This window comes from Callospermophilus lateralis, chromosome 2 (genome assembly GCF_048772815.1).
Source record: "Callospermophilus lateralis isolate mCalLat2 chromosome 2, mCalLat2.hap1, whole genome shotgun sequence".
In the NCBI taxonomy this organism is placed as follows: Eukaryota; Metazoa; Chordata; class Mammalia; order Rodentia; family Sciuridae; genus Callospermophilus; species Callospermophilus lateralis.
Window position 1 is genome coordinate 36,554,892 of NC_135306.1, and position 22,555 is coordinate 36,577,446.

General features: G+C 39.4%; 1 pseudogene; it reads left to right on the plus strand.

Annotated features, from left to right (window-relative positions):
• The first annotated feature begins 8,242 nt into the window (after nt 1-8,242).
• Nucleotides 8,243-8,915, plus strand: LOC143390859 (ferritin light chain-like; annotated as a pseudogene).
• The last annotated feature ends 13,640 nt before the right edge of the window (nt 8,916-22,555 follow it).

Below are 22,555 nucleotides of genomic sequence, written 5' to 3' on the forward strand. Positions count from 1 at the left end.
TTTTTTAGTTGTAGATGGACACAATACATATATTTATTTATTTACTTACTTACTTATTTATTTATGTGGTGCTAAGGATTGAACCCAGTGCCTCACATATGCTAGGCAAGTGCACCCCAGCCCCAGGACTTGTAACATTCTTAACCCAGCCTCTTGAATGCCCACTAACCTCCCAACAGACTGCTCCTGTGAAGAGGTTGTTCTTCAGAACTACACCAGTCAACCTGATTTTGTATGATAGACCCCTCCATAACCCTGAAGAATGGTTTACTCACAGTAGCAGTTTTGTCCAAAATGACCAGAGAAGGGCTGGTTATTTAGTAGTTAGTGTACATAAAACCATAAAGGCTAACCCTCTGCTCCCAGAGACTTCAGCTCAAAAGGCCAAACCCATTCCTCTAACAAGAGTCCTTATAAAGAGACAAAATAGGTATTATTGTATATACAAACCCTAAATATGCCTTCATGATGTTTTATGCTCATGCAGTCATATTGAAAGGAAAGGGGTCTCTTAACAGGTCAAAAATCCCCACTCAAACACAAAGAAAAAATTCTACAACTACACTTTCCCAAGGCAAGAGCAGCCATCCATTGCTGGGGCACCAGAGGAATATTTCAAAAAATATCCATAGAACCACAAGAATGGGAAGTTATTTTCCATGTATGTACAATGTGTCAAAATACATTCTATTATCATATATAACTAAAAAGAACAAATAAAAAATTAACAAAAATATATCCATAGGCAGAAAAATGGCTGATAAAGCAGCCAAGGAAGCGGTTCAAGAGGAAATAACAATCCCTGTCATGGCCTTATTCCTCTTTCATGAAGAAAGGCTCTACCCAGTCTACAACCCTGAGGATAAACAGACCAGAGCTCAAAGACATGGGGATTGGTGGGAAAAGGATGGTCAAATGTTATCTACCTATCCCTACAGTGGAAAGTCCTTACAAGATTCTTTTCATGAGGGAAGAGAAGCCACCCTTGAAATAGCCACTTGGCCCTTTTGGGGTCTCAAGTAACAGATATGGTGAGAAAAATTTATAAAGCTTGTCCCCTCTGTTATTATAACTTGAGGCTGAAGATTACCCTTTATATAAACGCATTCAGCACAAGGGAGCCTAACCACAAAAGAACTGGCAATTGGATTGTACCTAATTGCCTTTCTGCTGAGGATTCAAATTTTTATTGGTACTGGTGGAATTTCAGGATCACATCTCATGAAGTAGGAGGTAAAGGATGACAAAATGGTAGATTATACTAAGATGTCAGCTAAGTCACAGGACAATGTACCTGCTTGTGCTGCCCATGTTGCTATGGGAACTCGCATGTTCTAGCCATCAATAAGACCAAGAGAAGTGGAATGAGGCAAAGTACTACTTCTTCTGAAGTCCCCTACTGAAGGCAGATATAAACCACCATATTCCTGGTCTTGGGGACTAGAGCTATTCTCTTCTGCTAGGCCCACTCTATTTTACAAAGTGTACATTCACTTTCAATAAATTTATGCTCTGGTTGCTTCTCCCGTGTGTCTTGCTCAATTCTTTGTTTGAGAAGCCAAGAACCTAGACATTGACTTGCCTCTCCTCTAGTAACAGTAGCTAGGGGTTGGATTCAAGTTGAAGTCCAGGCACGGTTAGACAATTCTGTGCTAGTTTTTCTTGGACTTGAATATTGACTTCATCTCTCCTTTGAAATTCGTAATTTTTCCCCTCTGTATCCCCAATTCCTCTCAATAATTCATTTATGTTTTTATGTGGTGCTGAGGATTGAACACAGTGCCTCACATGTACTAGGCAAGTGCTCTACCACTGAGCTACAACCCCATATGTCCAAGAGAAAGAACTTGATATTTCAATACCTCTGTTCAAGGCCCAAGCTCAGGACCAGAATGCATTTGTAGCCATTCAAAGATAACATCACAAGACTCTTTGGATATGTAAAGGTAGTCACAGAGCTAAGAGGCGGGGATGAAAAACTAAATATCTCTGAATAAGAAAGTGAGGGGAATTGGTTCTGTAAAGCCTACAGTGAAGGGTCTTATAGGAAAAAGAATGAGCAACACAGTGAGATGACTGAAAGGAGCAAATATGTAATATTCAGATTTCAGTTTTCATTTGCTTGCTTTAATGTCATAAATACCATTTGTTCTGCTCAAACTTTTAGCAAAGCCTGTGATTGTTATGGTTTAGATATGAGGTATCCCCCAAAAGCTTATGTGTAAAATAAATGCAAGAAGGTTCAGTGGCAAAATGATTAGATTATGACAGCTTTGACCTTATTAGCTTTGATTGATATGGATTAACTGGGTGGTAAGTGTAGGCAGGTAGAGGGTGGCTGAAGAAGGTGGGTCACTTAGGGCATGTCTTTGGGGTTTATATTTTTGTCCCTGGAGTTGGTTGATGATGAATTAAAACTCTGAAACCATGAGCCAAATAAACTTTTACTTCCCTATATTGTTCTTATCAGGTCTTTTGTGCACAGTGATGAATAAGCTGACTAAAACACTGACATATTTTAAATACTGGTGTGAATAAGCCTGTGTTTGTGTAGTGTGTGGTGGGGGAGTGAGGAAAGGAAAGGGAGAGGGACGAAAAGAAGGGGGAGGTCAAAAAATCAGGATGATCACCTAGACTGAACTGAAGTAATGACAGACCAGGTAAAATGAAGAGATTGAACCAGTAATTGATACCAATTTGGAGGAAGCAGAAACTGTGAACAAGAGGAAGCTTTTTAAAAATTAATAGAAATAAAAAAGCTACCCTATCTCAAATTTCCAGGAAGACTGGGAAGGATGTAGGGTTCCCACTGCATAAGACATATATTCAAACTAATTCTATTTTACCTCACAGGATGAGTACTTCAACAGACATCTGGGGCACCAATGTACCATATGTATCCTATGCTCTGTGTGCTGCTTCAGAACCTGGTAGAGGATGGGTAAGAGAGATGCTTGATAATGAAAATATAAGAAAAGAAAAGAAACAAGGGAGGAACAGAAGATCTTAATTGACCTATTTGGAAGTGAGTCACTCAAGGACAGGTTTTCGTGTCTTATTTCATATTTACTTTAGCTTAATACTACATATAGCAGATACTCCAAAAACTTAAAACTACTGAGAGAGAGAGAGTGAGTTTCAAAATTTTCAAAGAAAAAATTGGGAAGAAGAAGGAATGGAAAAGAGGAAAGTAGATAACGTTGGAATACCACAAACAACTTCTGGTTTTTAAATCACTTTCCATTTTTTTTCTTTTTTTTTATTGGTTGTTCAAAACATTACAAAGCTCTTGACATATCATATTTCATACATTAGATTCAAGTGGGTTATGAACTCCCATTTTTATCCCAAATATAGATTGCAGAATCACATCGGTTACACATCCACATTTTTACATAATGCCATATTAGTAACTGTTGTATTCTGCTACCTTTCCTATCCTCTACTATCCCCCCTCCCCTCCCCTCCCCTTCCATCTTCTCTCTCTACCCCATCTACTGTAATTCATTTCTCTCCTTTGTTTATTTTCCCATTCCCCACAACCTCTTATATGTAATTTTGTATAACAATGAGGGTCTCCTTCCATTTCCATAATATTTCCCTTTTCTCTCCCTTTCCCTCCCACCTCATGTCTCTGTTTAATGTTAATATTTTCCTCCTGCTCTTCCTCCCTGCTCTGTTCTTAGTTGCTCTCATTATATCAAAGAAGACATTTGGCATTTGTTTTTTAGGGATTGGCTAGCTTCACTTAGCATAATCTGCTCTAGTGCCATCCATTTCCCTGCAAATTCCATGATTTTGTCATTTTTTAGTGCTGCGTAATACTTCATGGTGCATAAATGCCATTTTTTAAATCCATTCATCTATTGAAGGGAATCTGGGTTGGTTCCACAGTCTAGCTATTGTGAATTGTGCTGCTATGAACATCGATGTGGCAGTATCCCTGTAGTACGCTCTTTTAAGGTCTTCAGGGAATAGTCCGAGAAGGGCAATAGCTGGGTCAAATGGTGGTTCCATTCCCAGCTTTCCCAGGAATCTCCATACTGCTTTCCAAATTGGCCGCACCAATTTGCAGTCCCACCAGCAATGTACAAGAGTACCCTTTTCCCCACATCCTCTCCAGCACTCGTTGTTGTTTGACTTCATAATGGCTGCCAATCTTACTGGAGTGAGATAGTATCTTAGGGTGGTTTTGATTTGCATTTCTCTGACTGCTAGAGGTGGTGAGCATTTTTTCATGTACTTGTTGATTGATTGTATGTCCTGCTCTGAGAAGTGTCTGTTCAGGTCCTTGGCCCATTTGTTGATTGGGTTATTTGTTATCTTATTGTCTAATTTTTTGAGTTCTTTTTATACTCTGGATATTAGGGCTCTATCTGAAGTGTGAGGAGTAAAAATTTGTTCCCATGATGTAGGCTCCCTATTTACCTCTCTTATTATTTCTCTTGCTGAGAAAAAACGTTTTAGTTTAAGTAAGTCCCATTTGTTGATTCTTGTTATTAACTCTTGTGCTATGGGTGTCCTATTAAGGAATTTGGAGCCTGACCCCACAGTATGTAGATCGGAGCCAACTTTTTCTTCTATCAGACGCAGAGTCTCTGATTTGATATCAAGCTCCTTGATCCATTTTGAGTTAACTTTTGTGCATGGCCAAAGGAGGGGATTCAGTTTCATTCTGTTGCATATGGATTTCCAGTTTTCCCAACACCATTTGTTGAAGATGCTATCCTTCCTCCATTGCATGCTTTTAGCCCCTTTATCAAATATAAGATAGTTGTAACTTTGTGGATTAGTCTCTGTGTCCTCTATTCTGTACCATTGGTCCACCCGCCTGTTTTGGTACCAGTACCATGCTGTTTTTGTTACTATTGCTCTGTAATATAGTTTGAAATCTGGTATCGCTATACCGCCTGATTCACACTTCCTGCTTAGAATTGCTTTTGCTATTCTGGGTCCTTTATTTTTCCATATGAATTTCATGATTGCTTTATCTATTTCTACAAGAAATGCCATTGGGATTTTGATTGGCATTGCATTAAAACTATAGAGAACTTTTGGTAATATCGCCATTTTGATGATGTTAGTTCTGCCTATCCTCCATTTTTAAAAATTATGGTGTCTCAAACATTGAATATTTAAGTTTGAATCACAGCAGTTAGTGAACGTTTCTAAGGAAAGAATGGGTGGGACCTTAATGGATGGGATTTAGATGCTTTGGGAGCTTTAAATGGAATGAAAGGTTAACATTTAAAAGACAATGTCCCATTGTGTTCATTACTTCCCAGATCCTAATCCAAATACATTAAAGCTTGTTTATTTTCTTACATTTACATTTTAATTGTTGTTATTTTGTTCTTTGTGTGTATGATGCTGGGAATATGCTAGGCAAGTGTTCCTGCTGTGTAAAGGCCCTTACATCCAAATTTTTAAAAATATTTCTTTACATCATTTGGCAAAATCTCAAAAGTATAACCTTTTGTTTTAGATGATCTCTCTTCCCTTTTTGTCCTTGGAACACAAAATTCCTCTGAAAAGGGAGAGAACTGTTTGCTTTTCTTATCCCCCATCAATCCTTGAATACAGCTAGGTACATCATTGTCCAGTTGGTTCCACATTCAAGTACCCCCCTCTTTTGTGCTATTGGTCCTTTTCACCTACTATCAATCATCTTCTTAGGGTGACCAATTCATTCTGGTTTGTCTAGGACCTTCCTGGTTTTAGCACTGAAATGTCTAGAGCCCAAGGAAGTCCCTCACACCTGGAGAAGCAAGGACATTTCCACCTTCTTGCTCTGCTCATTAATACTTACCTCCTTTAAAAACATAGAAACATTGTTTGATATTTTGAAAGAACAGCGAAGAGGGCTGTATAGATAAAGGGCTATATAGATAAAGTGAGAGAATAATAAAATTTGTTGTCAGGGAAGTTGAATGGGGGTAGAAAATGTTGGCCCTTATAGGCCATTATTCTGAATGATGTGGAAAAGTCATTGGAGTGTTTTAAGCAAAGGAGTGCTCAGATCTACTTAAAATGATCACTTGGACCACTGTGTTGAGAACAAAGTGTAGTGAAAAGCAGGGAAACCAGTTGATGGTTGTTACAATAATCCAAGCAAGTTATGACAGCAGTTTGGACTAGGATGGGAGCACGAAAGGGAGTGAGAAGTGGTCAGATTCTGAATGTAGTCTGCAGGTAGAGTCAGTAGCATTTGCTGGATTGAAAATAGAAAGTAAAAGAAATGGAGTAGTCAAAAGGGACACCAAGGTTTTTTTCTTTAGGGCCTGGAAAGATAAAGTTTTTTTTTTTTTTTTTTTGGTACTGGGGATTGAACTCTTACTGAAATGATGAAAGAAGGAGGCTTATGGGGTGAAAATAAGAAGTTAGGTTTTGATGGTGTTAAGTTCAAGCTGTCTTTAAAACATTTAGGGTGGAAGACAGTTGGATATACCAATTTAGTATTCTGGGGAGAGGTTCAACTTGAAGATAGGAAGTGGGAAGTCATAAGTGCACAGATGGTTCTTGGAACTTTGGAAGTGAATGAGATGAGTAGGGGAAAAGAGAGCATAGTCCTTGAAGAAGAAGGAAAAGGCTGCTGGAAGATTGAGTAAGATAAGGGCAGAAACCATGGATTTAGTATGATGAAGGTCATTAATGACTTTGATAAAGCTAACTGCAGTGCATTGAATAGAAAGTAGAGACAGTGAGACTAAATTATAACCACCCTCTTCTAACAATCGAGAAAACATGCATTAAAGGTACTTATCTAACCCTCTAAATGAAAACATGAGGAATATATCAATATCATGTCCCCAAGGGCAGTTTTTTAATTTACTCAAAAACATTTCAGATATAAAAGACTCTACTTTTATACCTGAAATGTTTTTGAGTAAATTTAAAAAACACATTTGTATATAGGAACACAATGCAAGGTACAGTTTAAAGCCTTTAAATAGTCTCTCTCAATGTCCCTAACTGTGGCCTTGGCACAAATTCCCAACAAAAGCCAGTACAAAAAGCAAAGCATTTGAAGACATTTTACCTTTTTGTCTCAATTTCCATGGTTACTTCAAAGTTCATTAAGACAGTCTTCTCCTCCCTGTTTCTATGACAATGCATTTTCCTTCCACTACCTCTTTGACTATTTTGCAGTATGATGTAGTAGAGTTATAATGACCTAAATTTAAACCCCAGAATCAATACTTATCAAATGTATGGCCTATGGCTAATGAGATAATTGCTCTGAATTTAGTCTCCTCACCTCTGACATGCTTTACACATAATAGGTTCTCTTTCCCCAAAGCAAGGCTTGTATCGGTCTGTTTATGCTTTCCCTGAGTGGTGATCTTATAATGTTTCTTCTCTTCTAAAGCCCTGACTCCTAAAACTCTATTCTTTTTTTAAAATATATTTTTAGTTGTTGATAGACCTTTTTATTTATTTATATGTATGCTAAGAATTGAACCCAGGGCTTCACACATGCCAGGCAAGTGTGCTACCGCTGAACTCCAGCCCTGTCCTTTATCTCTATTCTGAATATGAATTCAAGAATGCACTTTTGGAATTCCCTCTTAGTTCACTAGCATCTTAAAATAAACATGTTCCAAAATGACATTCATCACTTTCCCTGATCTTAAATATTTTGTTCCTCTGATTCACTATCTGTAATGTGTTCATGAAATCCAGGCATCACCTTTAGTTCCTCCTCTGGTCATCTGCCAAGACCCATATATCCCATCTGAGGGTCCCTTGAAGCTATTACTGCCTTTCTATTGCAGTAAATATTGTCACAGATTTTTAATATTTTCCCCTGGATCCCATATCTTGCTATTTTCTTCCAATTGTTATAATCTATCCACTGTAGCCCTAAATCAGACCACTGATGATGTCGATTTATCAGTCGACTCAAAAACCTTCAATGGCTCCCTATGGGTTACTGAACAAAGCCTCACATCCAAGATGCTCCAATTTGAACCCAAACTACTCTTTTATCTTTCTCTCCCATTACTTACCTTGGTTAAAACTAGCCTATAGAACCAACGAGCCTGGAGGTCCCACGGGTCTGCTTCTTGCTTCAACAGTGTTTGGACGGAACAGAGCCGGGGACTCCCTTTTCTTCCAGCTTCCAACCGCCTTCCAATCTGGTCTCCATTTGCAATCTCCGGGACCATCTGCTCGCCCAGGACCTGCTTCCAGGACCAGCCAACTCCGTTTTTTGTGGTTAGCTCCTTCTTGACGACCAACCATGACCTCCTAGATTCGTCAGAATTATTCCACCGAGGTGGAGGCTGCCGTCAACCGCCTGGTTAATTTGCATTTGCGCGCCTCCTACACGTACCTCTCTCTGGGCTACTATTTCGACCGGGACGATGTGGCTCTGGAGGGTGTGGGCCACTTCTTCCGCGAGTTGGCTGAGGAAAAGCTTGAGGCCTCCGAGCGTCTCCTCAAGATGCAAAACCAGCGCGGCGGCAGCGGCGCCCTCTTCCAGGACGTGCAGAAACCTTCTCAAGATGAGTGGGGCAACACCCTGGACGCCATGGAAGCTGCCTTGGCTCTGGAGAAGAACCTGAACCAAGCCATTTTGGATCTTCATGCCTTGGGTCCTGCCCGCACAGACCCACATCTCTGTGACTTTCTGGAGAACCACTTCCTTGATGAGGAGGTGAAGCTCATCAAGAAGATGGGAGACCACTTGACTAACCTCCACCATCTGGCGGGCCCCCAGGCTGGCCTGGGCGAGTATCTCTTAAAGACTCACCCTCAAGCATGACTAGAGCCCTGGAGCACAGTGGCCTTTGATGGGGCTCCTTTGCATCTCCTGGCATCAGGGCTTTGGCCTGAGCCTCTCCCTCTAACCCCTCGGCAGCTTTTTAACCACCATGGAGCCCCTCCCAAAGCCTTGGACCAAATAAAAATTAAAGCTTTTTCCAGCAAAAAAACAAACAAACAAACAAACAAACAAAAAAAAACTAGCCTATAGAATGGAACCACCATTTGACCCAGCTATGCCCCTTCTCGGACTATACCCAAAAGACCTAAAAAGAGCATACTACAGGGACACAGCTACATCAATGTTCACAGCAGCACAATTCACAATAGCTAGACTGTAGAACCAACCTAGATGCCCTTCAATAAATGAATGGATAAAAAAAAATGTGGCATTTATACACAATGGAATATTATGCAGCACTAAAAATAACAAGATCATGGCATTTGCAGGAAAATGGATGGCATTAGAGCAGATTATGCTAAGCAAAGTTAGCCAATCCCTAAAAGACAAATGCCGAATGTCTTCTCTGATATAAGGGAGGTGACTCAAAACAGAGTAGGGAGGAAGAGCATGAGAAGAAGATTACCACTAAACAAGGAAGAGAGATGGGAGGGAATGGGAGGGAGAAGGGGAATTGCATGGAAGATGGAAGGAGACCCTCATTGTTACACAAAATACATATATGATGGTGTGAGGGGGGAGGGAAAAAAAGAGAGAGAAATGTCACAGTAGATTGGGTAGAGAGAGGTGAGGGGAGAGGAGGGAAGGGGAGGGGGGATAGGGAGGACAGCAGAATACAACTAATACTAGTATTGCTGTATGTATAAACATGGCTGTATAACCAATGTGATCCTGCAATCTGTACACGTGGGAAAATGAGAATTCATACCCTATTTGAATCAAATGTGTGATATGTCAAGATCATTGTATTGTCTTGAGCAACTAATTTATTAGTTGCTCAAGACAATACAATGATCTTGACATATATATGCCACTGTTCATACCATCCCTTCCAGAGATCCCTCCTCTAGCTCCGTCAAAATCTTCCAGGGTAGGGGTTGTGGCTCCATGGGAGAGTGCTTGTCTGGCACATATGAAGCACTGGGTTCAATCCTCAGCACCACATAAAAATAAATAAATAAAATAAAAGCATTTTAAAAAAATCCTCCAGGGTTAACAAAAGCCAGTGTAAATTCCATGAACTTTTCAATGGAGTTTCTCTGCTCTAACATACAGAAAAATCTGCCCACTCTTAACTCCCACAACTTTATTGGTTTATTATCTCAAAAGTAGTCATATTTTCTTCCTCAAAATTATTTTTTGAATTTAATCTCCTCTATCATATTAGAGAATGGGACCATTTCTAATTAATTTCTGTGTCAACCAAAGCCACAGCACAGGGCCTGACTTCTAAGTAAGTGATAGGCTGAAAAAAAAAAAAAAAAGTTGAATCAAGAATGAAGACAAGCAATAGATAATATGTTAAAAAATATAACCCAAAGAAAACTTTTCTAAAAATTACTTGTTACAAGCTGTCTCCTGCTGATAACTTTAACAATTACTATAGAGAACACAAACATTATCTGGCGATGTTTAGAATCAGCTCTGGAATCTGCACATCTCTCAACTGAAATCAATCCAAAGGCACATTTCCTTCACTGTCCTACTTAATAAGATATAAATGTGGCAACCATGAAGTCAGGTGCTCCTGTGACTTAACAAAATCCAGCATCTTAAACTATAAGGGAATTTCTGGGCTCTACATATCAATTATTTACCTGTGGCCTAAGCTCTACTAATCTATTTCACTCCAGCAGGCAGCACATTTCTGATGTTATCAGGCCAATAAACTGTGGGAGCTTAAGTCACACCAGGCTGAGGATCCTTGTTCCCATATGTCCCCAGGAAACCTTGGCTTTGAGACCAAATTGGGGATATCCCTGCAATGCACTGCTAGCTGGAGTTGTCGGGTAGTTTGCTCTTATATCATATGGAGATAGGATATAAGGGGAGTCACAGAGGAACAGACTGAGCATGTCTTAATTAAACTAAGCCCCAAGTAAACAGAATTGCTTTACATTCCCACTAAGAATGTCTGAGCTGGGAGTCATCCTGGATCTTGGATTGCCTCTTAGGGTCACTCTGATACTGGAAATTGTGGAATTTCAAAATTGGAAGGGCACTGGGAGATATCTAATCCAACTTTCTACCCAGAGTAGTCTTTCTTATGTTCAGCCATCTTGGTGCCCTTGCTTAAATAATTGCAGTAAAGAAATCACTGTCTCTCAAGATAGCTTTTCCATTTTCACACAGCTCTATTTATAAATCCCTTATTTTATTCAATATCTCCTGACTCCTATAAACCCTGGAAGCCTACAAGAGTCAACAGTAGAGCCTGCTCAAGTTGTATTTTGATTTCTCTCCAACTGGTAAGCACTGAGATGAACAAGAACTCATCCCTTCAAGCATGCAACTTTGGATAGTTCCATCCAGCTATCATCACCTTCCATCAGGTAACAATGTGGTCACTGAATTAGGTGCTGGAGTCAAGGATCCTGGACCCTAAAATCTGGCTGATCTATTTTCTTACTATATGGGTGGTAGCCAATAAAATTAATTATGAACACTTTTCTTTTTTCTCAGTACCAATCTCTGAAATTTTAAAGATTTTTAAAAATTTTAAATTTTAAGGCAAGCTTTCCCACTTGCCCTAATTCTCAAACGCATGCCATTCTGATGTTACATAAACTCGATCTCTTTTAGGAATTTCTTTGCTCCAGTATATCTGTCAGGAATTTCCAATAACCTTTCTGGCATTCGCTCTCTGTTTTTTAATTCCATCCCAATAAATATAAATTACAGTAGTTTATCCAGACTAATGCTGTCTAAAGCAAGAGTAACAGTCTTGCACATCACAGTTCTTGCAATAAATCAAGCACGTGGCAACTCTTCTGAAACTCTAATCTTACAGAGAATCCTGACGCTCCCTGAATTGAACCCTTGATGAACTTCTTCTGAGTCACACTTAGTAGTCAATTGTATTATTGGTCCTAATGTGGTGCTTGATAGTCAGGCTATAGGATCCAAAAAAAAAAGGCACAAAGAAATTTGAAACAGAAACTTTACACTCACAGAGACATGTCCTTGAAAGGAAGTTAACAAGAACTGACATTAATGTCAATGGAAATATTCCCTGTAAATAATCTACCTAAAGAGGATTTATAAATATGCTAAGATTAAACTATAGCCAAAGTAAATCTCAGCATGAAATTTAGGGTTCTCTTTAGAAAGGAACGCATGAAGTTAAAATATAACTAATATAAGTTCTACTGCTTGTGTGTATGTGTGGTAATAGGGATTGAACCCCTGGGGCACTTTACCACTGAACTCCATTCCCATCTCCCTTCATCCTTTGAGACATGGCCCTTGCTCAGTTGCTTAGGCTGGTCTTGGACTTGAGATTCTCCTGCCTCAACCTCTCAAGTGGCTGGGATTATAAGTGTGTGCCACTGCTCCCAGTTTAGAGATGCTCTACTTTTTAAAACTAAGCAGTTGATTACTGGAGAGTCAAGGAAGCACAGTTTTTAGAGAACTGAAAAAGAACATTTATCACTGCCAGGGGAAATTTTTCTTGGATTATAATGTTTACCAAAGTTATTTGGAAAGAAATATCACTAGAATACTATCAAATCACTAGAACACTATCAAATACCATATTTTGTTACACAAGAAGGTGGGGTAGGGATGGTGCCACATGCCTGTAATCCCAGGTATTTGGGAGGAGGATTATAAATCTGAGGCCAGCCTAAGTAATTTAGTAAGACCCTGTTGCCAAATAAAAAAAGGACTGGGGATGTAGAGCATCCCTGGGTTCAATCGCCAGTGTTACAAATCAAACCAAACTAAACCAAAACCATACTAAACCAAACAAAAACCTCATAAGAGCTATAATTCTAGGATCTCTAAATTTAGAATCTTGGGTGGAGTTGTCCACTAAAAGGCAATGCTGTGGACATTATGATAGTTCTCATGGTAATGAGAAGTCCTTAATTAGATGTCTTGGTAGTAAATAATTCTAAGAAAGAGTGCTGGATGTGGGAGTACATGCCCCTAATCCCAGTGGCTCAGGAGGCTGAGATAGAAGATCACAAGTTGGAGATCAGTCTTAGCAATTTAGTGAGTAAGCAATTTAGCAAAACCCTGTCTCAAAATAAAAAGGCTGGGGATAGAACTCAGTTGTAAAGTACAACTGAGTTCAATACCCAGTGCCAAAGGGAAGAGAGAGAGAAAAGAGTGAATTGATCACCTGGGACATGGTCATTTCTAAGACAAACTGTAAATGGAATTTCCTAGATAGGGAAACTCAATATTGCAAAGATGCAAATTATTCCCAAGATTAATATACAAATTCAATGCAATACTAATCAATGGGCTTTAAAAAACTGAATTAATAATTTTAAATTTTTAAAATACTGAACACAGTGGCACACACTACTTGGTAGGCTGAGGCAGTAGGATTACAAATTTGAGGTCAGCCTCAGCAACTTAGCAAGACCCCATCTCAAAATAAAATAAGAAGGGTTGGGGATGTAGCTCAGTGGTAGAGCACCACTTGCCTAGCATCCTGGAAGCCCTATGTTCAATCCCTAGTACTGCAAAAGAGAGAGAGAGAGAGAGAGAAAGAGAGAGAGAGAGAGAGAGAGAGAGAGAGAGAGAGAGAGAAAAGCCTTAATCTTTCAAATAATTTATTATGGCAATTTATGGGAAAATCACAAATTACAATGATATTTACAAACAGTAATATCTGAAAATTATTTCTCTCTCTCTCTCTCTCTCTCTCACACACACACACACACACACACACACACACAGTACTTGGTTGGTCATAAGAAATTCAGTGTAGCAGGGAAGACATGAGTAAACAATTGCTATATAGTGTGATGGATAAGGACAGAGTATTTTGGAAGTACAAGGACAAGGTATTATTAAACTGCAGGCAAGGTTCCTTGGAGTAGATTTTGAGTCATGTCATAAAGTACAAGTCAGCTTAGTTAATATGGTTGATTGATAGGTTTTTCAGGCAGAGGTGAGCAACAGCCTCCCATGTGAAAGGGCATGGAGTGAAAATACTATAGAATGTAACTGAATAATTTAAAAGGTAAGTTAGTATGATCAGACTTATGATTTAGAAAGATATAGAATTAATGTATAGTTTGGCTGATGGCCAAGAAATGAAATAAGATGGTTCTTATAATCCAGAAAAAAAATGAATAAAGTACTGGCAGTGAGGATGAAAAAGGGGTTGCAGTTGACAATGAAGAGGAAAAATCAGGTTAGATTTTATCCATTTTTTAAAATTTATTTTTTAGTTGTAGATGGACACAATATCTTTATTATTTTTATGTGGTTCTGAGGATTGAACCCAGTGCCTCGCATGAGTAAGGCAAACGCTCTATCACTGAGCTACAGTCTCAGCCCCAGATTTTATCCATTGCTTTTATTCACCAAAGTTCATGATCTGGACTTCAATTTTTAGGCTCAGATATTTGGTTTTGGCTGTTCACTGAGCCTGAATCTATTACTCAAACTAACTGTAAGGTTTCAGAAGCTGAGAATGGCAAATGATTATTTATAATGAAATAGATAAACTATCTCAGTGACTGGGATATTTACCTTGGTACACTCACATATTTCTCTTCAAAAAAAAACAGAAACCAGGCACAGGGGTTCATGTCTGTAATCCCAGCTACTCTGGAGGCTGAAAGAGGAGGATTGAAAATTTGAGACCAGCCTCAGCAACATGGTGAGACCCTATCTCAAAATAAAAAAATAAAAAGGATTGGGGATGTATCTCAGTGGTAGAGTGCCCCTGGGTTTGAACCCCAGTACTGGAAAATTTTTTTAAAAAAAGATATATATGAGAAACCAATTATAATCAGAAGCCTGCTTGGTGAACAAGAGAAATTAAACTGTGGTGTATTTCAGATATTTAATAGCATCAAGCCATAAAGGAGAGGTAAGGATGTTTAGGTTTGAGAGCTATGATCTCTCCCATGGACAAAACTGGGATAGGCATAATCAAAGTATGCTTCTCACTCCCTTGTTTCTGTGTTTCCATTGCTAACTGATAGCACTTCTGTGAATTTTCTTTAGGTAAATGCCTTTTGTCAAGTCATAAAATATGTCCAATTTGGATTTTTTAAATATTATTTTCTTTAGTTGTAGATGGACACCATAATTTTATTTTGTTTATTTATTTTTTTAATGTGGTGCTGAAGATCAAACTTAGTGCCTCACACACGTGAGGCAAGCACTCTGCCACTGAGCCACAATTACAGCCCTGGATTTTTTTTTTTTTTTTAAATTTTCAGTACTGGGGATTGAACCCAAGGGTGCTCTACTACCAAGCAATATCCCCATTGCTTTTAAATTTTATTATTTGTTCTTTTTAGTTTTACATGACAGTAGAATGTATTTTGGCAAATTACAAATACATAGAGTATATTTTATTCTAATTAGGATCCTATTCTTGTGGTTGTAAATGATTAGAGTTATCATGATCATGTATTCAAATACAAGGCTAGAAAAGTTATGTCTGATAGTAAGCTACCCTTCCTATTCCCCTCCCTCAGCCCTCCCTTTCTTCTTCTTTGTCAAATCCAACCAACTTCTGTTCTCCATCCCACACCCTCCCTTGTTGTAAGTTAGCATCCACATATCAGAGAGAACATTTGGCCTTTGCTTTTTTGGGATTAGCTAATTTCACTTAGTATGATATTCTCCAGTTCCATTCGTTTACCAGCAAATGCCATATTTCATTTTTTCTTTTGGCTAAGTAATATTTCATTGTGTACATATACCATAGTTTCTTTATCCATTCATCCATTGAAGGACACTCAGGTTGTTTCCATAGCTTGGCTATTGTGAGTTGAGCTGCTATAAACATTGATATGGCTGCATCACAGTAGTATACTGATTTAAGTCCTCTGAGTATAGGTCAAGGAGTGGGATAACAGGGTAAAATGGTGGCTCCATTCCAAGTTTTCTAAGGAATCTCCATACTGCTTTCCGTGTGATTATACCATTTGCAGCCCCACCAACAATGTATAAGACTACCTTTCTTCCCACATCCTCACCAACATTTATTGTTACTTATATTCTTTATGCCATCCTGCCTGGAGTGAGATGGCATCTCAGTGTAGTTTTAATTTGCATTTCTCTAATTGCTAGAGATGCTGAACATTTTTTTCACATATTTTTTAACCATTCATATTTCTTTTTTCTGTAAAGTGCTCAGTTTCTTTGCCCATTTATTGATTGAATTGGTGTGTGTGTGTGTGTGTGTGTGTGTGTGTGTGTGTGTGTATGTGTGTGAAGCTTTTAGAGTTCTTTGTATAACCTGGAGATTAATTAATTAAATTAATTTACTATCTGAGGTGCAGATAGTAAAGATTTTCTCCCATTCTGTAGGATCTCTGTTCATATTCTTGATTTGTTTCCTTTGCTGTAAAAAAGCTTTAAAAAAAGCTTTTCAGTTTGATACCATCCCATTTATTGATTCTTGATTTTACTTTTAGCACTTTAGGAGTCTTATTGAGGAAGTCAGGTCCTAAGCTGACATGATAGAGAGTTGGATCTACTTTTTTTCTAGTAAACATAGGGTTTCTGGTCTAATGCCTAGGTCCTTGGTCCACTTTGAATTTTGTGCAGCATGAGCAATGGGGGTTCAATTTCATTCTACTATATGTGGATTTCCAGTTTCCCCAGCACCTTTTGTTGAAGAGGCTATGTTTTCTCAAAGATATGTTTATGGTGCCTGTATCTAGAATGAGTTAACTGTATTTATGTGGGCTTACCTCTTTATCTTCTATTGTTTCATTAGTCTTCATGTCTGTTTTTGTGCCAATAGTATGCTGTTTTGGTTACCATAGCTCTGTAGTATAATTTAAGGTCTGGTATTGTGATGCCTCTTGTATTGCTTTTCTCGATAAGAATTGTTTTGGCTATTCTGGGTCTCTTATTTTTCCAAATGGATTTCATGATCGCTTTTTCTATTTCTGTGAAGAACATCATTGAAATTTTAATAGGATTGCACTTAATCTGTATAGCGCTTTTGGCAGTATGGCCATTTTGACAATATTAATTCTGCCTATCCAAGAACATGAAATATCTTTCCATTTTCTGAGGTCTTTTTCAATTTCTTTCTTTACTGTTCTGTAGTTTTTATTATATAGGTCTTTCACTTCTTTTGTTTGATTCCCAATTTGTTGTTCCCTCCCCCACACCTAGGCTATTGTAAAAGGGGATAGTTTTCCTGATTTCTTTTTCAACTGATACATCATTGGTGTATAGGAATGCAATTGATATATGGCTGTTAATTTTATACACTGCTATTTTGCTGAATTCATTTATGAGTTAATAAAGCTTTCTGATGGAGTTTTTGGGGTCTTTTAAATATAGAATCATGTCATCGGCACATAAGGGTAGTTTGAGTTCTTTTCATATTTATATCACTTTAATTCTTTCTTTTGTCTAATTGCTCTGGCTAAGATTTCAGAACTATTTTGAATACAAGTGGTGAAAGAGGGCATCCCTACCTTGTTCCATTTTTTAGAGAGAATGCTTTCAATTTTCAGCCATTTAGAATGATGTTGGCCTTGGGTTTAGAGTATATAGCTTTTATCATGTTGAGGTATGTTCTTGCTATCCCTACTTTTTCTAGTGTTTTGAGCATGGATGGATGCTGAATACTGTCAAACACCTTTTCTGTATATATTGAGATAATCATGTGATTCTTGCCTTTTAAGTCTATTAATAATTTAGACTTAACAGACATATATAGAATATTTCATCCATAAACAAATGAATACACTTTAATTTTAGCAGCCAAGGAACATTCTCTAAAATAGATCACATCTTAGTCCACAAAGCAGCTCTTAGCAAATACAAAAAAATAGATATAATACCTTGTATTCTATCAGATCACAACGGAATAAAATTAGAAAATAATGATAAAATTAAAAAAAATAGAAGTTACTCTAACATCTGGAGACCAAATAATATACTATTGAATGACCAATGGATAACTGAAGAAAACAGGGATGAAATAAAAATACTTAGAGGTAAATAAGAATAGTGAGATTCCCGGGTGCCCGGAGGTTCCTCCAGAGGACGCCAGGTCACCAGAGAAGCCAAAAATGGAATGGAACCCAGAGGTGCTTAACCACCAGCCCCTTTTAGATTCTTTGTTTTGAGACAGAGTCTTGCTACATCTTCTAGGGTCTGAAACTCCTGAACCGCTGGGGTTACAGGTATTTAGGAAGAGAGGAAGATGGCTGCGAAAGGAGTGCAGCACCCCCGTGTACTGCGTCACTGAGCAGGAAAAAGACAAGGTAGAATGGATAAAAGCTAGCTTGTTAGGAATTTCCAGCAAAGTTGGGGTGCTCCGAAACCTAGAGGAAGGATTTCCATTGCATAAGGACCTGCTACTGGAGCTCAAACGCGAGAGATTTGTCCGCACGGAGGGTCACACTGCGTATGCAGCAAATCGCCCCACGGCCAGAGTCTGTGGCGCTCGCTGGGAAACGACGGTAAGATAACAATGCAAAGATACAGCGCTACGGATTCTGCAGGCTCCCGCCAGCTGTGCAAATACTGTACTCAGAGCTGAATTCTGGGCTTGAGACGGGGAAGGAAGCCATCCAATTCGGTTCTCCACATCGGTCAGACCACAGAGGAAGCCAGCGGCCACCATCTTGGAGAGCTGACGTCATCATCTCGGTTTTTTTTGTTTGTTTGTTTGTTTTTTTTTTTTTTTTTTTGACTGATAACAGCTCTTTCAGCTATAGATCAGCGGGGAAAACTTAAGGGCCCCTCCCAGCTCTCCTGTGAGCGCAATAGCCAGACCGAGGGCGGCACGGGAGCCGGCGGCAGCCGCGGCTGCGGCGAGGGAGCCGGCGGCAGCCGGGGCAGCGGCACGGGAGCCCGTGGAAGCCGCGGCGGCGCTGGCGCAGGAGCCGGCGGGAACCGCGCGGCGCGGGACTCCCAGCTACCGCTCCCACCAGTGCTGACAACTGAGGTCTCTTGCACCGACTCGCCTCGGCGTGGGACTCACGGCTACCGCTCCCACCAGTGCTGACAACTGAGGTCTCTTGCATCAGATACGGGGGCGTGGCTACCAGAAGGTAAGCAAATTTGCTGGGGGTTCTCAGCCCCAAGCTCTACAAACTTAGGGCCTGAGGGAGGCAAACAAGGAGAGTGTGCCCAGGCACTAATGAAACAGCTGCTCCATGCGTGTGCAAGGTAGGCGGAACTGTGACCACCGACAAAACAGGCCCAGAGGCCGGCCAGACACATCGCCCCGCCCCGGTTGGGGGAGGGGCAGAGCTGCCGGGCGCCTGCAAGTTAGGCAGACCTGCGAATCACCAGCTGAACAGACCCAGCAACCGCGGAGCGGCAGAGCCACCCCCGGGCCTGCAAGGTAGGGGCACTTGCCACCCACCGGCAGGTCAGGCCCAACAAACTGCGGAGGGGCACAGCTGCCCCACGAGCCTGCTAGGTAGGCAGAACCCTGACCACCGACAGAACAGGCCCAGTGGCCCGCCAGATACATCGCCCCGGTTGGGGGAGGGGCAGAGCCGCCACCAGCGCTTTTTAGGTAGACAGACCTGCAACCGACAGACAGAACAGGCCTAGTGGCCAGTGGAGGGGCAAAGCCGCTGCTCACGCCTGCAAGGTAGGTGGACCTGTGACCACCGAAAGAACAGGCCCATCGAAAGTACAGGCACAGCGGCCTCCCGGCGTGGTAGGCACATTGCCTCAATTGGAGGAGGGGCAGAACCACCGCCAAAGCCTGCGAGGGAGACTTTGCAGCTATACAAGAGCAATATAAATATATAGGGGGAAAAATCAATAACACAACAGTTTCACCAAGCAGAAAGAAACGCGATCAATATGAAAAGACAAGGAAAGAAAGGACCACAAGCAATGCAGGTCAACTCAACTTTAGAAGAGGTAATATCTGCAGCAGATGGAATGTCAGATAAAGAATTCAGGATATACATGCTTCAGATGATCTGGAGTCTCAAGGAAGACATTAGACAGCAAAATCAGACAATGAAAGACCACTTCGACCACTTTGACAATCAATTACATAAACAAATCCAAGAAGCTAAAGAGCAATTATACAGGGAGATAGAGGTTATAAAAAACAAACAAACAGAAATCCTGGAAATGCAGGAAACAATAAACCAACTTAAAAACTCAATTGAGAATACTACCAGCAGAGTAGATCACTTAGAAGATAGAACATCAGACAATGAAGACAAAGTATTTCAACTGGAGAAGAACATAGACAGCTCAGCAAAGCTGTTAAGAAACCATGAGCAGAACATTCAAGAAATATGGGATAACATAAAGAGACCAAACTTAAGAGTCATTGGGATACAGGAAGGTACTGAGGTCCAAACCAAAGGAATGAGCAATCTATTCAACGAAATAATACGAGAAAACTTCCCAGACATGAAGAATGAGACAGAATCCCAAATCCTAGAAGCCTACAGGACACCGAATGTGCAAAATCATAAGAGATCCACACCTAGACACATTATAATGAAGATGTCCAACATACAGAATAAGGAGAGAATTTTAAAAGTTACAAGAGAAAGGAAGCAGATTACATTTAGGGGTAAACCAATCAGGATAACAGCTGATCTTTCAACACAGACTCTGAAAGCTAGAAGATCCTGGAATAACATATTTCAAACACTGAAAGAAAATGGGTTCCAACCAAGAATGGTGTATCCCGCGAAATTAAGCTTCAGGATGGAAGATGAAATTAAAACCTTCCATGATAAACAAAAGTTAAAAGAATTTGCAGCTAGAAAACCATCTCTTCAAAACATCCTCGGCAAAATATTACAGGAAGAGGAAATGGAAAATATCAATGAAAACCAACAGCGGGAGGTAGTACAGTAAAGGGGGGGGGAATAATCAAAGAGGAAAACAAACCATGTTTAGTAACATAAATAAACAAATATGGCTGGAAGAACAACCCATATCTCAATAATAACCCTAAATGTTAATGGCTTAAACTCACCAATTAAGAGACACAGGCTAGTAGAATGGATCACAAAACAAGACCCAACAATATGCTGCCTTCAGGAGACGCATTTGATAGGAAAAGATATACATAGACTGAAGGTGAAAGGTTGGGAAAAATCATATCACTCATATGGACTTCGGAAACAAGCAGGAGTGTCCATACTCATATCAAATAAAATAGATTTCAAGCCAAAGTTAATCAAAAGGGATGAAGAGGGACACTACATACTTCTCAAGGGAACCATACAACAACAAGACATAACAATCATAAATATATATGCCCCAAACAATGGTACAGCTATGTTCATCAAACAAACTCTTCTCAAGTTCAAGAGTCTAATAGACCAACATACAATAATCATGGGAGACTTCAACACACCTCTCTCACCACTGGACAGATCTTCCAAACAAAAGTTGAATAAGGAAACTATAGAGCTCAATAACACAATTAATAACCTAGACTTAACTGACATATATAGAATATACCACCCAACATCAAGCAGTTACACTTTTTTCTCAGCAGCTCATGGATCCTTCTCAAAAATAGATCATATATTATGTCACAGGGCAACTCTTAGACAATATAAAGGAGTAGAGATAATACCATGCATCTTATCTGACCATAATGGAATGAAATTGAAAATTAACGATAAAAGAAGTAAGGAAAAATCATGCATCACTTGGAGAATGAACAATAGGTTACTGAATGATCAATGGGTTATAGAAGACATCAAGGAGGAAATTAAAAAATTCTTAGAGATAAATGAAAACACAGACACAACATATCGGAATCTATGGGACACATTGAAAGCAGTTCTAAGAGGAAAATTTATTGCTTGGAGTTCATTCCTTAAAAAAAGAAAAAACCAACAAATAAATGATCTAATACTTCAACTCAAAATCCTAGAAAAAGAAGAGCAAAACAACAGCAAAAGAAGTAGAAGACAAGAAATAATTAAAATCAGAGCTGAAATTAATGAAATCGAAACGAAAGAAACAATTGAAAAAATTGACAAAACTAAAAGTTGGTTCTTTGAAAAAATAAATAAAATCGACAGACCCTTAGCCACGCTAACGAAGAGAAGAAGAGAGAGAACTCAAATTACCAGCATACGGGATGAAAAAGGCAATATCACAACAGACACTTCAGAAATACAGAAGATTATCAGAAACTATTTTGAATCCTTATACTCCAATAAAATAGAAGATAGTGAAGGCATCGATAAATTTCTTAAGTCATATGATTTGCCCAGATTGAGTCAGGAGGATATTGACAACCTAAACAGACCAATATCAATTGAGGAAATAGAAGATACCATCAAAAGACTACCAACTAAGAAAAGCCCAGGACCGGATGGGTATACAGCAGAGTTTTACAAAACCTTTAAAGAGGAACTAATACCAATACTTTTCAAGCTATTTCAGGAAATAGAAAAAGAGGGAGAACTTCCAAATTCATTCTACGAGGCCAACATCACCCTGATTCCTAAACCAGACAAAGACACTTCAAAGAAAGAAAACTACAGACCAATATCTCTAATGAACCTAGATGCAAAAATCCTCAATAAACTTCTGGCGAACCGGATACAAAAACATATCAAAAAAATTGTGCACCGTGATCAGGTAGGATTTATCCCTGAGATGCAAGGCTGGTTCAATATACGGAAATCAATAAATGTTATTCAC